The sequence below is a fragment of the Denticeps clupeoides genome, chromosome 10, assembly GCF_900700375.1.
Source record: "Denticeps clupeoides chromosome 10, fDenClu1.1, whole genome shotgun sequence".
In the NCBI taxonomy this organism is placed as follows: domain Eukaryota; kingdom Metazoa; phylum Chordata; class Actinopteri; order Clupeiformes; family Denticipitidae; genus Denticeps; species Denticeps clupeoides.
In genome coordinates, this window is record NC_041716.1 from 15,309,063 (window position 1) to 15,320,818 (window position 11,756).

Genomic DNA, 11,756 nt, shown 5'->3' on the forward strand with positions numbered 1-11,756 from the left:
TAGGATCCCAGAGTTCCATATTTTTTTGCATTCAGAAATCAGTACAGTACAGGCTGACATTTTCCTATGAACACATTATTATGCTTGAAAAAGTTATTTAAAAAAAAAAAAGCACTTCCTGTACACAGAGGTTGAAAATGTGAGGTCCATCCTGATGTTTACCTCTAGGGCAGAAGTAATAATGTTTTTCAGGTCAAACCTAATTAGCATTATGCAGTGTGCAGAATGTTTTACAGGAATAACATTACTGAACATTTTCAACATGTGTTCAATTAGAACTGTGCAATAAATGTAAATACATTTTAAATGGATTTATCACCATAACTCACCATAAGGTGAATCTGATGTATTAGTGAGCGGATGCTTGAAGAAAATTATTCGATAAACATATATATTTGAGAATCTGTCGGGTTCCTGGGCCTAACTTTGAGAACCACTGTATTAAGGTGAAAGTAAAAGTGAAGTTGTTTTCATTATGAAACACTGCAGCACAGCACACGGTGGCACAATGAAATGTGTCCTCTGCTTTTAACCATCACCCTTGGTGATCAGTGGGCAGCCAGGCGCCCAGGGAGCAGTGTGTGGGGACGGTGCTTTGCTCAGTGGAGCTTTGGCGGGTCGCTTCCTTAACTGCACCTCTGCCCCACAAAATTCCACCACCCTTCCCTGACCGGGAATCGAACTGGGGCTGTGGCGGTGAAAGCGGCAAATCCTAACCACTAGGCCACGAGTGATGTTTATATGTGCATGTATAAATACACAGATAAAGAAATGGATAACAACAACGTGAATTCAAAGTGCAAATCTGCAAACTGGACTGGACATGCTGTTACTCATGGTTCATAAACATCATCCGGCACAGTCACAGTTCCACCACTCAGATGAAAAGCGTCCTCCTCAATCTTCATGACAAATCTCCAGCTGGGCGAACTGCGGAGAAGAAACTCTGAGAACTGCCGATTGGCCTTCTATGTCATCAACACTTCAACCAGCTCTTCACTACATGAAAATTGCGAACATTACATCAAATTATTTCACTGGTGCATTCTCCTTCGTGTGTGTATCGAACGACACATGTGTATCCTGGCCACTTAAAAGCGCTTTGTTCAAGCTGTTGGTGTATGAATGAGGTCACCTCTGCTTCATCTGCTCTGCTTTTCTCCAGGGAATGGAGGCTCGGATTAATGCAGTGCATTTCTTCCAGCAATAACAGGATCGCTTTGTAAAGCCATTTAAAAAAAAAAAAAAGCTCAATTACTGCCTCCATTTTCATTTGAAAAGTGCAGTACAGGTCTAAATAAATTCTTACACCAGAGAAACAGATTTCAACAAACGAAGACCAATTAAGCAATTTATGTTCTTCTGAATGTCATACAGATACACATAACTTGCCTGAGCAATAAGCCTGGTGTGTGAGTTACTTAATTTTTGCATGACAGTAAACGTCCGTTTAAATCATTTGGCAGATCCTTTTTTATCTAAAGAGCCTTTTATTTAAAAAAAAAAAAAAAAGTCTAGCAAAGTCTAGCTAAATAAACAAGGATGTCAGTTGAGACAGGGGTAAAAATTCTGATTTATTAGGCTTTTAGTGTTTAACTAGTCAGTCGTACCAAAACTACATTTTCATGTCACTCATATTTTTATCCTTAACTGTTTCTACTAAAAAGAAATGAATACGGAATTATTTTACTGCTGTTTGCCATTGTCACGAATGGAAATTAAAACCACAGTCTATCATACACCAAAAAACTCACAGTCCACTGAAAAAAGAAAACTTAAAAACTGAATGCGTGTGAATCAGTCACACGCAATATTTTGGCATTGCCGTAATGAGAATTAATCAACAGACAGCAGGTTTGTTTGGTTTGTTCACATTTTAAGTGATTATGAAGGAATGGGTCGCCATCGGTCAGGATTTGGCCCAGAGGTTGATTGACAGCATGCCAGGGCGAATTGCAGAGGTCTAGAAAAAAAGCTGCAAATATTGACTCTTACAACATAAACTTGATGTAATTGTGGATAAAAGCCTTTGGAACTGCTTGTAATTATACTTCAACACACCACAGAAACATCTGAAAAAAGACCTATGAACACTGAAGCAGCAAATTTACTGAAAAACAATTTTCGTGTCATTCTCAGAACTGTTGGCTGCGTCTGAATGTATAGATATTACGTGACCCTCACGGCCCTCTCGGAGGTCCACACAGTGCCGTCCTTGCGTGCACCCGAAGTCCGCCTCCTTCCCGTCGGTGGTCACGCGCTGCAGCCATGTTCATCATGCTGGATGTCCAATAAGACCCAGGGCGATGTTAACTTGGACAAACAGGGTTTATCTGTGAACAGCCCTTCTCCTTTTTACAGGGCCGAGGCTGCGCCCCCTAATGGCTTTAGAGAGCAAAATAATTAAGTGAAAGTGAAGTGATTGTGAAACACTGCGGCAGGCGCATGGGGAGCAGCGTGTGGGGACGGTGGCACCTCAGTGGCACCTTGGCAGATTGGGATTCAAACCCGCAACCTTCCGATTATGGGGCGGCTTCCTTAACCGCTAGGCCACCACTGCCACACTGTGAAGATCAAATGATGGCTAGACTGTTTTGCTCTAACAAAAGAAAACTAGCGCACCAGAGACAGGGTCATAAGCGGCCAAGACAGAACCCGTAGAAGAGCTACAGTAGCTCAGATTGTTGAGAAAGCTCCTGCAGCTTCGCTCAAATGTTACCTGTAGCACCTGCTTCCGGAGAAACTTTGTTGTGTTTCACTATGCACTGAAATGACAATAAAGCCCAGCTTAAACTTGAGTTAAGTCACCCTATCTTGTCCAGAGCAATGCACAGTCAGAAGTTACAGGGACAGTCCCACTGGAGACACTCAGGGATAAGTCTCTTGCTTTGGAGGGGCAGAGTCACAACAAGAATTGTTAATGCATAAAATTTCAAACTGCAGAAAATGAATAGTGAATTACATTGAAACATAGAAAATCTGTGATGTGAACTTTCAAACTCCTTCTTGGAGTTCCAGATTAAACGCACAAAAAGAGACGTTTTTCATAGCTAAAAGCATAATTTAATATTAATTAATAACACCCACAGATAACATCAATATATTGTTTAAAATACAGATTTAACACTGTCATTATACATTACTGGAAATTGATTGGGTTATTAGTATTGTCTCAGTGATGTGTTTATCTTAGACAGTCTGGCATATATGCTTGTCAAGTTTCTGGCCAAAAAAAACTGAAAATGGTACACAGTCTTTCATATTTTTAATATGCTCAGCCTGCATTGTCTAATTTAAATAATTATTTAGTATTTAGTTTTTTGTGTTTTTCCTCTTAGTTTGGACTGGGATTACTGCGATTTACATCGGGGCATAAACAGAAATTTAATTGCTGGATTGCACGTCATTTTTGATTAAGCCAAACGTTGTCATTAAAATGTTTTTTTAAACAGTGAATTCTTAAAATGTTTAACAATAAGACTATGTATTGTGTTCTCACATATACAATCTCACACATAAAATCAGTTTACTTAGAGTCATTAATAATCATAAATTGATAGTATTTTTTCAAGAATATATATTTTCTTATTTTAAATTGACTCATTTTTTTAGTGTAAAAAAAAAAAAAAAAAAAAAGTGTAGTAGATACTTTAAATACTTGAGTGACAGATAATTAGATCTTAACTGTCTGAAATGTTGAATTTCTTTCAGTTAACTTTAAATGCATTCTCTTCATAGATTTTTTTTTCTTGATAACTCTCTTATGCATGCATGAATAAAGTCCATCTGAAATGCCTTTCAAATGGCATAGCAAAGACAAATACTGTATATAACTGAGTACAACAAATGCATTACCTTTACATGTACATTACTGTATTATGAACTATGGAATACACAGTCATGCCATTACACAACCATGCCAGCTATAGAATGACCCAGTAACATAAATAGCATGATTATCCAAATGCAATGCAAATTTCATACAGTTTTAATATATTTTTTTATTTATCTTATACTCATTTAATACTTATTGAATGAGATATGAAAGAAGTGATTCTTGCTAAAGGGTACTGAAGGGTTGGTCCATGTAGTGAGTCCTTGTGCACCTTTACTGTGCATGTGCCAATGCTCCTGCACCCTGTCCATAGCCAAAACCTTTGGGACCAAAATTCTTTGCATAGCATCCTGAAAATACACACATGATAAATATTATATTATAAACTTATTTCAGGATGCAAGTGAAAGACTGCACAGCCATATCTTGTAAAACAAATATTTTCTACCTTTGCAGTAAATTTCACCATCCTTGTCTGCTAGGGTTGTAGACTCAAGACCTTTCCCACACTTTGCACAACGAAAGCAGCCCTTGTGCCAAGCCTACAGGAAAACATAAATCACATCATGCAAGGTTTCAACACTTGTCTTAGGCCCTAGTTGTGATCTGAGCTTTTAAGCTAGAAAGCAGAGTAGAAAAGGCAAAAACTACCTTAAGGTAAATTTAAAGGTAAAAGTTCCTTTTGGTGAATTGGAGACAAAGAAAAAATATCTTCTCTTCTGTGCTGACGATCATATCGTAATGTTCTAGAATTAATTACTCAAATTTGATTGAATTGGCCTTACACTTCCAGCTCCTATGACCTTCTCAGCCGCATAGACCGCTTTGCTACAGCGTGGGCATGTATCCGAGCCTCCAAACTTTTGGGCAAATTTGGATGGGTTGGGGTTGTTGGTTGGTTGGTGTGCAGGATTTCTAAGAAGAAATACAGAAATTTATATTTCTAATAACAGTTTGTCTACATAAATGATATGCCTCTTAATATAGGACAGCATTTCCCATCACACTTAACTAAACCGATAACTGACATACAATAATCATTACAAAATACCTCAGAAACACAGCCTAATGCTAAAACAGCCTAATGTTAAAACTTCTTTAAGGTAGAGACGTTTCATTCTGCATCCACAGAACTGTGTCAATCTGAGGGAAGTTGGCTTGTGACCAAAAATTTTTCCTCCAGGTTGGTTTCACCTCACTCCCGCCCTGAATAGGCTCGTTCAGTGAAACAAAGGCGGGGCAGCCCCACCCTGGCAGCTCCTCCTGCTCCCATTAAGTGGGTCGTTAAGTGTTGGCAACTTGGTGGACGTGTGAATTGAGAACAGAGGTGGAGGCCTCAGACGTAACTGCAACCTATAATGGTGCCCTTTCATCCATTCCCCCAAAAATCAGGCCCAATTCACATGTGTGGCGTTTGGCCACACTCTACGAGCTGCCAGGGCGGGGCTGTCAAATCCACCCACCCCCCCTCCCCTTGTTTCACTTAACAAGCCTATTCAAGGTGGGAGTGAGGTGAAACCAACCTGGAGGATAAATTTGCGGTCACAAGCTAATGCTAAAATGTTTATTGTTAAACCATATTCTAATCAACATAGTAAAGTCATTAATATTCAGGCTTCCTGGTAACTTACTCTTCAGGTTTGATGCCCAGAGACTCTCCTCTATCCATACTTAGAGTTCCGGCTCCAGCCCCGTACCCGTAGCCTTTTGGCCCGTACTTTTTGCCATAGCAGGCTTTGCAGTAAATCTCATCTTCATGAACCGCCACTGTTGTGCTGTCCAGGTTCTTTCTGCAGACCACTAAAGCAAAGTGCAAATTAATCAGCAAATATAAAGACAATATAAAGCCCTACTTACACTCACGTTTACATGGAATTAGTGTTCTTATTTAAACCATTGCCTCCCTCACTCTCGTGTAGCTGGTTTGCGTCCCCGCATTACGGCCTCGCCTTGTGTATTTCTTCATTAAAACTTAATTAAGTAATGTCTCTTCGTGCCTCATGCATTCACTCCAGTGTGACAGGGCTTCTGCTCCAAACACTGATTACAGATCAGTGTTGCTAAGGGCAATGGGGGAAGAGGGAGGGGTCTGGAATATGGGCCGAGCATTATCCCGCTTATAAATCTCCAAACATCCTTTACTCATTATGGTAGGACAAAGCCAATGTTAATTACTGTAAGAATTATTTTTGTTGAATATGACAAATATTTATATTGCTTATATGATGAAACATATACAGCATAACACAGCTGCATATTTAAGCAAAATGGAGTTCCTTTCTGACAGTTTATGACAAATTTTAAAAACAGGCAATATTAGGTAAGGAGTTTTGAATATTTGTCAAGTACATTTATAAATGCCTTGCAGGTCTCACTCACTGCACAAAAAACAGCTCCGGTGGGAAGCTCCTCCCATCACATTGCACTTCCTCCGCAAAGTATACCGTTTTCTGGCATCAGCAGCCACACTGCTCCTCCTCCCCCAAATGGCATTCTGACAACCAAAAAGAAAACAATGCACGCATAAACAGACGAGGGTGAGGGGTTTCTTCGGCACCCATTCACAAACATAGCTGTATGTTGTAACACCTTCTCAGGAATATGGGTAAGGGTGAGTCTGACCATAAAAGGCAAAAATGCACTCAATTTTGCCGAATTCTGGGGTACATTCCATCATGCTTCAGTCATGTCCAAACTAAACAGTTTTCGAACGGCCTTAGGTTTCAGGACAGTGTGGATTTACTCGATGCGTCGTGTTTATAGGTGCAGAGATAGAGTCGACTGAGTCGCCTTCCTGCTTCCAACTCTTAAAGAGACGTGGCAGCGTTAGCTAGAAATACAAGTTTCCAGCTGCCAGCATCCAATCACCTGATGTCACTAAAGACAGATTGAAAACTCTACCTGTTCAGAGACCGAGATGAACATTTAAATTGCAGAAAGCACGCAGAAAACATGATCATACTCTTCTAATGTTGTTAAATTCAAAGAATCTCAAGCAAGAATCTCCCCTGTTTTCAGTCAGAGGTAAAAAAAAAAAAAAACAGTGTAAGCCACAGTTTGCCGGTTACCTGCATGAGAATCCCAGGCGCCCCTGCTTACCTGTGACGGTTGTTCTGGCTCAGCGGGTGAGGGACTTGGCCCAGGTTAAGCCGGAGACAGGTCTGGTTCGGAAAAGCTCCTGCCGTGGTGTGGGCTTCCTGAGCTGAGACCGTTTGAACACTCCTCACTGGGGCAAGGGTGTGGCTCAGGGCCACATAAGTTCAGAGAAAGAGTGGAAGAGGGTGGAGGAAGTGAGTAAGTGCTGGTGGTGAAACTTTAAAGAAACATTGCCCCTGAAATCCGCAGCTGCCCCCTGTTGGCTATCTATTCAAGATGACTTTCACACAGTGAAAATAAAACAGCAGCATCTAACTTTTCTTAAATTATTTTGTCTCTTGCTTTTTATAGCAATTATTTTTCTCTTTTAGTTTCATTTCAGATTTTCTTTTTCAAGTTCATTTGCGTGCAAGAAAATTGTCCTCTTTCACAGACACAAAGTAATTGTGGTTGACTCTGACTACACTGACCTTCTCACCATGATGCTTGACTACACTTTGAAAGGCCAAAGAAAATTACTTGCTGACTGACCACTCATGTGGAGGGACAGGAAATGAATTCTGCCACAGCTCCATTATGTTCAGCATGTATTCGAGGCGATTAAGGGGAACGCCAGGACGGGCCCAGGTCTACTCCAGTCAAATGTAGCTATTATGATAGGTGGGCACCATCGTTGTTAATCGATTCAGAGTAAAGCCATGTGGGTGAAGGAGAGAGGAGGCGCAAGCGTTCGACATTCAAAGTAAATGCTAACTTTTAAAAAATGAAAACCCTACAGAAAGCAAACTCTGAAAACAACCAGTAACTAGAATGCAATAGGACAAATGTGCCTTGTAAAGGTGACTGATCAGGATCCAAAAATCAGAAGCTGGGTGAGCTTATTGGCATCACATTAAGTATGAATGTGACTCCACTGGGCGGATCTCGCAAATGTCAACTGTATACGGCTAAGATGCGATTATTTAAACTACAAATGAAAACTGTTCTGCCTCTAAATGTAACACAATATGTTGCTGCATTAATATTAGTAGTCAAGTAGAACATTGCAAAATGGAATAATAAAATACAATTATAATTTTTTTTTGCAGATGTGCATTTAATTGAATTAACTTGGTGCCAGTTTAGGCTACTGTTTTTAAAGTTTTACACATGGCTGAAAACGAAGGACGCAATCACTCAATTCACTGAGAAAGGGATTTCAATGAAAGAGTAGTAACATGTATTTCTACATTAAAACTTAATTAAGTAATGTCTCTTCATGCCTCATGCATTCACTCCAGTGTGACAGGGCTACAAATACTTACAAAGTATGCATCCAGTATAGAAGTTATTAACCTCACAAGCCATTTTTTATATCCAGTGTAACCAAATTACTCTGCTAGTTAGATGGCCACAGGTTTTCATGTATGCTTTTTTCAATGAGTCTTTGCATTCAGCCTTGAGATATATTTCTGCAATGATTCAAGTATGTCCACTTTTATGCAATCATCAAAAGTGATGTGAAAAAAATCTACTGTTCCTCATTCTAATACTGGCGATGGCCAGGAGGTGGCGCAGTCAGTCTGAATCATGAGCACACACCAGACAATTTCTACTGCACAAGGTCAGTCCCAATCACAAATAACACAAGGGGATGTTGAGAAAGCGGAAGTCCTAGAGGTACAAGTCTGCTGGGACTTCTGCTTTTTAGTAGCAAATGTGCTCAAATTTGACACCTCTGTCCTACTTCGGTAGAAGGGATCAGTGTAAGCAGGTATTATACTGCAGCTGTGGCCCTCGGTTCAGAGGAGACAGCCCTGCTGCGGAGCACACTGAGTTTTCGGCTCTGGGGAGGCAGCTGTGACCTGCTTTAGCCCCCGTCTGAGCGCCACTCTCCTGTGGGACAAGCGGGGCAAAACCTACATTATCTATGACATTTAAGGAGACACGAGACCTTCAGACTCCCCACCTTATAACTGTCCCATTTAACTGATTAAGCTGAAGCTTAATTTGGTTGAGCTTTATGACTTGCTGTGCCCCCCCCCACCCCATTTCCTTCATTCCACCCCCACCTCCTCTATCCTCCAGAACTGAGGTCCCCAGTAGGATGGCAGCATCTGAGTCATCCACGATAGCAAGGATGTGTGTGGGCCCCCTCCTCACAATGGCCTCGGGGTGACGCTGGCACAAGCACGCTATTGTGGTGGCGTCTGCCGGGGCTTTCCTTAGCACTAAAAGCAGATATGTTGGTTGGCGTACAAAGACACATAGGGATGGGGCCGGCTACTGACTTAAGCCCCCCCCGACACGTCTACATGCTGCACTCACCCCTAGATCATGTTTTTTTTTTTTCCTGAAACCCCACTGTAACCATCCGCAGCCAGCAACAGATTCTTCATAGGCCCGCAGACACCCTCACCGGCTAGAGCTCGAGCCTGACAAGACAACAAAGACAAGCGACCAGAAATGGCAACGACGATGACAAAAGAGGCAACGAGCTGTCCTGTAAGTGTGTGGTTGTTTCCTGTCCTTTTTTGCCACCGAGTAATTTTCCTCTTTGCAGCTGACACTAAAAGAGAAGCTCTGTAGTTATATCTAGTGTAGTCGGTGCATAATACATCTAGACTGTTGTGTTCGCGCTTCAGAGGAATTTAGAAAGAATATAATCCATAATAATATATAATATAATCCATAGAATATTCCTTCAGAGTGTCCTTTGGCTTCTGTAGTTTACACTGCATGCAAAGATACGCATTTTTCTTAAGTATTATTTCAAACCGTGTAATGTAAGTAACAAACTGAACCATTGCCGTGTAAAACGCTTGCAGGCCAGGCATTTTGCAGGCTGTCTGGGTTCCGTCAATCATCACAGGCATTTTGAACATTTGAGAATAATGCTTCTAAATCTATTCAACCACTTCTTACCACACAAGCCACTCAAGTGTTGTGAATGGGCAGAACACATTCCGCGAAAAGGCGACGGTAATAAAATAGACACTTTTTTCAGTGTTGCTAACTTGAGGCTCAGTGTCTGTCAGCAGCCTCAGTCGTCTTCTGTCCCCGAATCCTGGCTTCTGGTGCAGCTTTGTTGTCTCCAGCTGATTTGCTTCCTTGGGAGGTCAGAGGAAAGCACGTATGGATCCATGACTTATTAACACAATTCTTCATCGTCTCATAATTAATAAACCAGCCTCTCTGAGAACAAAGTGGAACGTGCTGCACTTTCTCAGTCACATTCCAAGAAGGCACTTAGTGTTGTTCTTAAATGCTTTTGTTTATGAATTTATTTTTTATTATTATAACTTTGTAATTATTTAATGTAGTTTCATGTTAATTTTTGCTTACCTAAAAATGAATATTTAATTACACATTATTTAATTATCTAATTGGTCTCTGTGGAATGCTTAGTTTTTGGTCACAATACTTGTGTAATGAATAATGAATATTTTGGCAGTGATGGACACCATGGTGACACCGTGAAACCTGCGCAATGATTAGCTACTTCCATAACTCGATATTACTGTAGCTTTTTGGAGCAGCATCAGTGTTGCCAGTGTAGAAACCGGACGTTTGCCGCTGTGCAGCAGTAGATGTGGCGAGCATCTGTGCAAAAGCCCAGCAGATGGTGACAGTTTGCTTTCCACCCGCCACAGCTGCACGTCTCATGTTGCGCGCGTTGTCCCCGCGAACAATGTTCCGTCTGTGAGCGAAGGGCCATGTTTGAAGGCAGGCCCACTGGGAGTTGTACAAACATTTTTTAACCCCTCAGTGGAAAAAAAGAATCTCTAATATTTGATTATTATGAGGCAATAGTTATCAGCACAAAGCAAGCGACAAACAAGGGATTTTACTTAAAAAAAAAAAAACAGAGACACAATGGCAAAGCCAAAGACAGATCTGTCGTTGCGATTTACCTTGAGCCGTTGTCCAATGATCATATCATATGGCTGAGCCATTTATTTAGGTTCCAAATTCTGAGAACATGGGTTTATAAATTAATAAATTACTGGCCTGTATGAAAAGAGCATGACCCATTGCATTTAAGCGCTCGTCCATTAATGGCATTCAAAATCAATCTGTCCCAAGAGAGACGTTCCAAACTAATTAGTTCATCGCTTCATCTCTGACTGGTGCTCTGTGAAGCACTGTGCCTATTAGTCCAATATCATTAAAGCTTGACTCTTCATTACTGGAGCAAGCCCAGCATCCACCGGCACAGTCATGGTCCAGCGTGCATTTACATACATGGGCTAATTTCACTGGATTTAATATGACACGCTGTTTATTTTTATACTTGCAAGTGTGGTAAGAGTCCCATCCGGATTTGTAAGTGATGCAGAAAAACCAAGATGCACTTCAGCATTATGATGACAGTCCGGCATTGAATAAAATCCTCAGAGCAGTCCGATCAGAGCTGAGAGCTTTTGAAAATTCAAGCACTTTAGACCACTAAGCTAATGACCGCAGTCTTGTGTGACTGAAAAGAGCAGGTAGGACGAGTAGAACGAGCATGTACTCCACGCAGCAGGTGGCCCTACTTGACAAAGCTGCCTCCTTGTTTTTTTAGATAAAAAGGCCTTCTGGGGCTGCAGTGCTCAGCTTGTGTGATTGCCAGCCCATTCATTACACTGAGACTTTAGCGTGAGGGCTGGTGTTGGGATCGGCCACCACTGCAGCTGTGCCTCTCGTGTGTGTGGTGTGGGTGGGTTAACATCTTCTGTTGTCTTCAAATTCTGGCACGGGTTATGGTGATCCTCCTCACCACTGAAACACAGGCTCTCAAACAGCTACCCTTCATAATTTAGAACACAGAATAAAAATTTCAGGCAGTTTTTAACGATTGCAA

General features: G+C 41.2%; 1 pseudogene; it reads right to left on the bottom strand.

Annotated features, from left to right (window-relative positions):
- Positions 1–3,040: 3,040 nt before the first annotated feature.
- On the bottom strand, positions 3,041–7,093 carry LOC114797797 (cysteine and glycine-rich protein 1-like; annotated as a pseudogene).
- Positions 7,094–11,756: the final 4,663 nt, after the last annotated feature.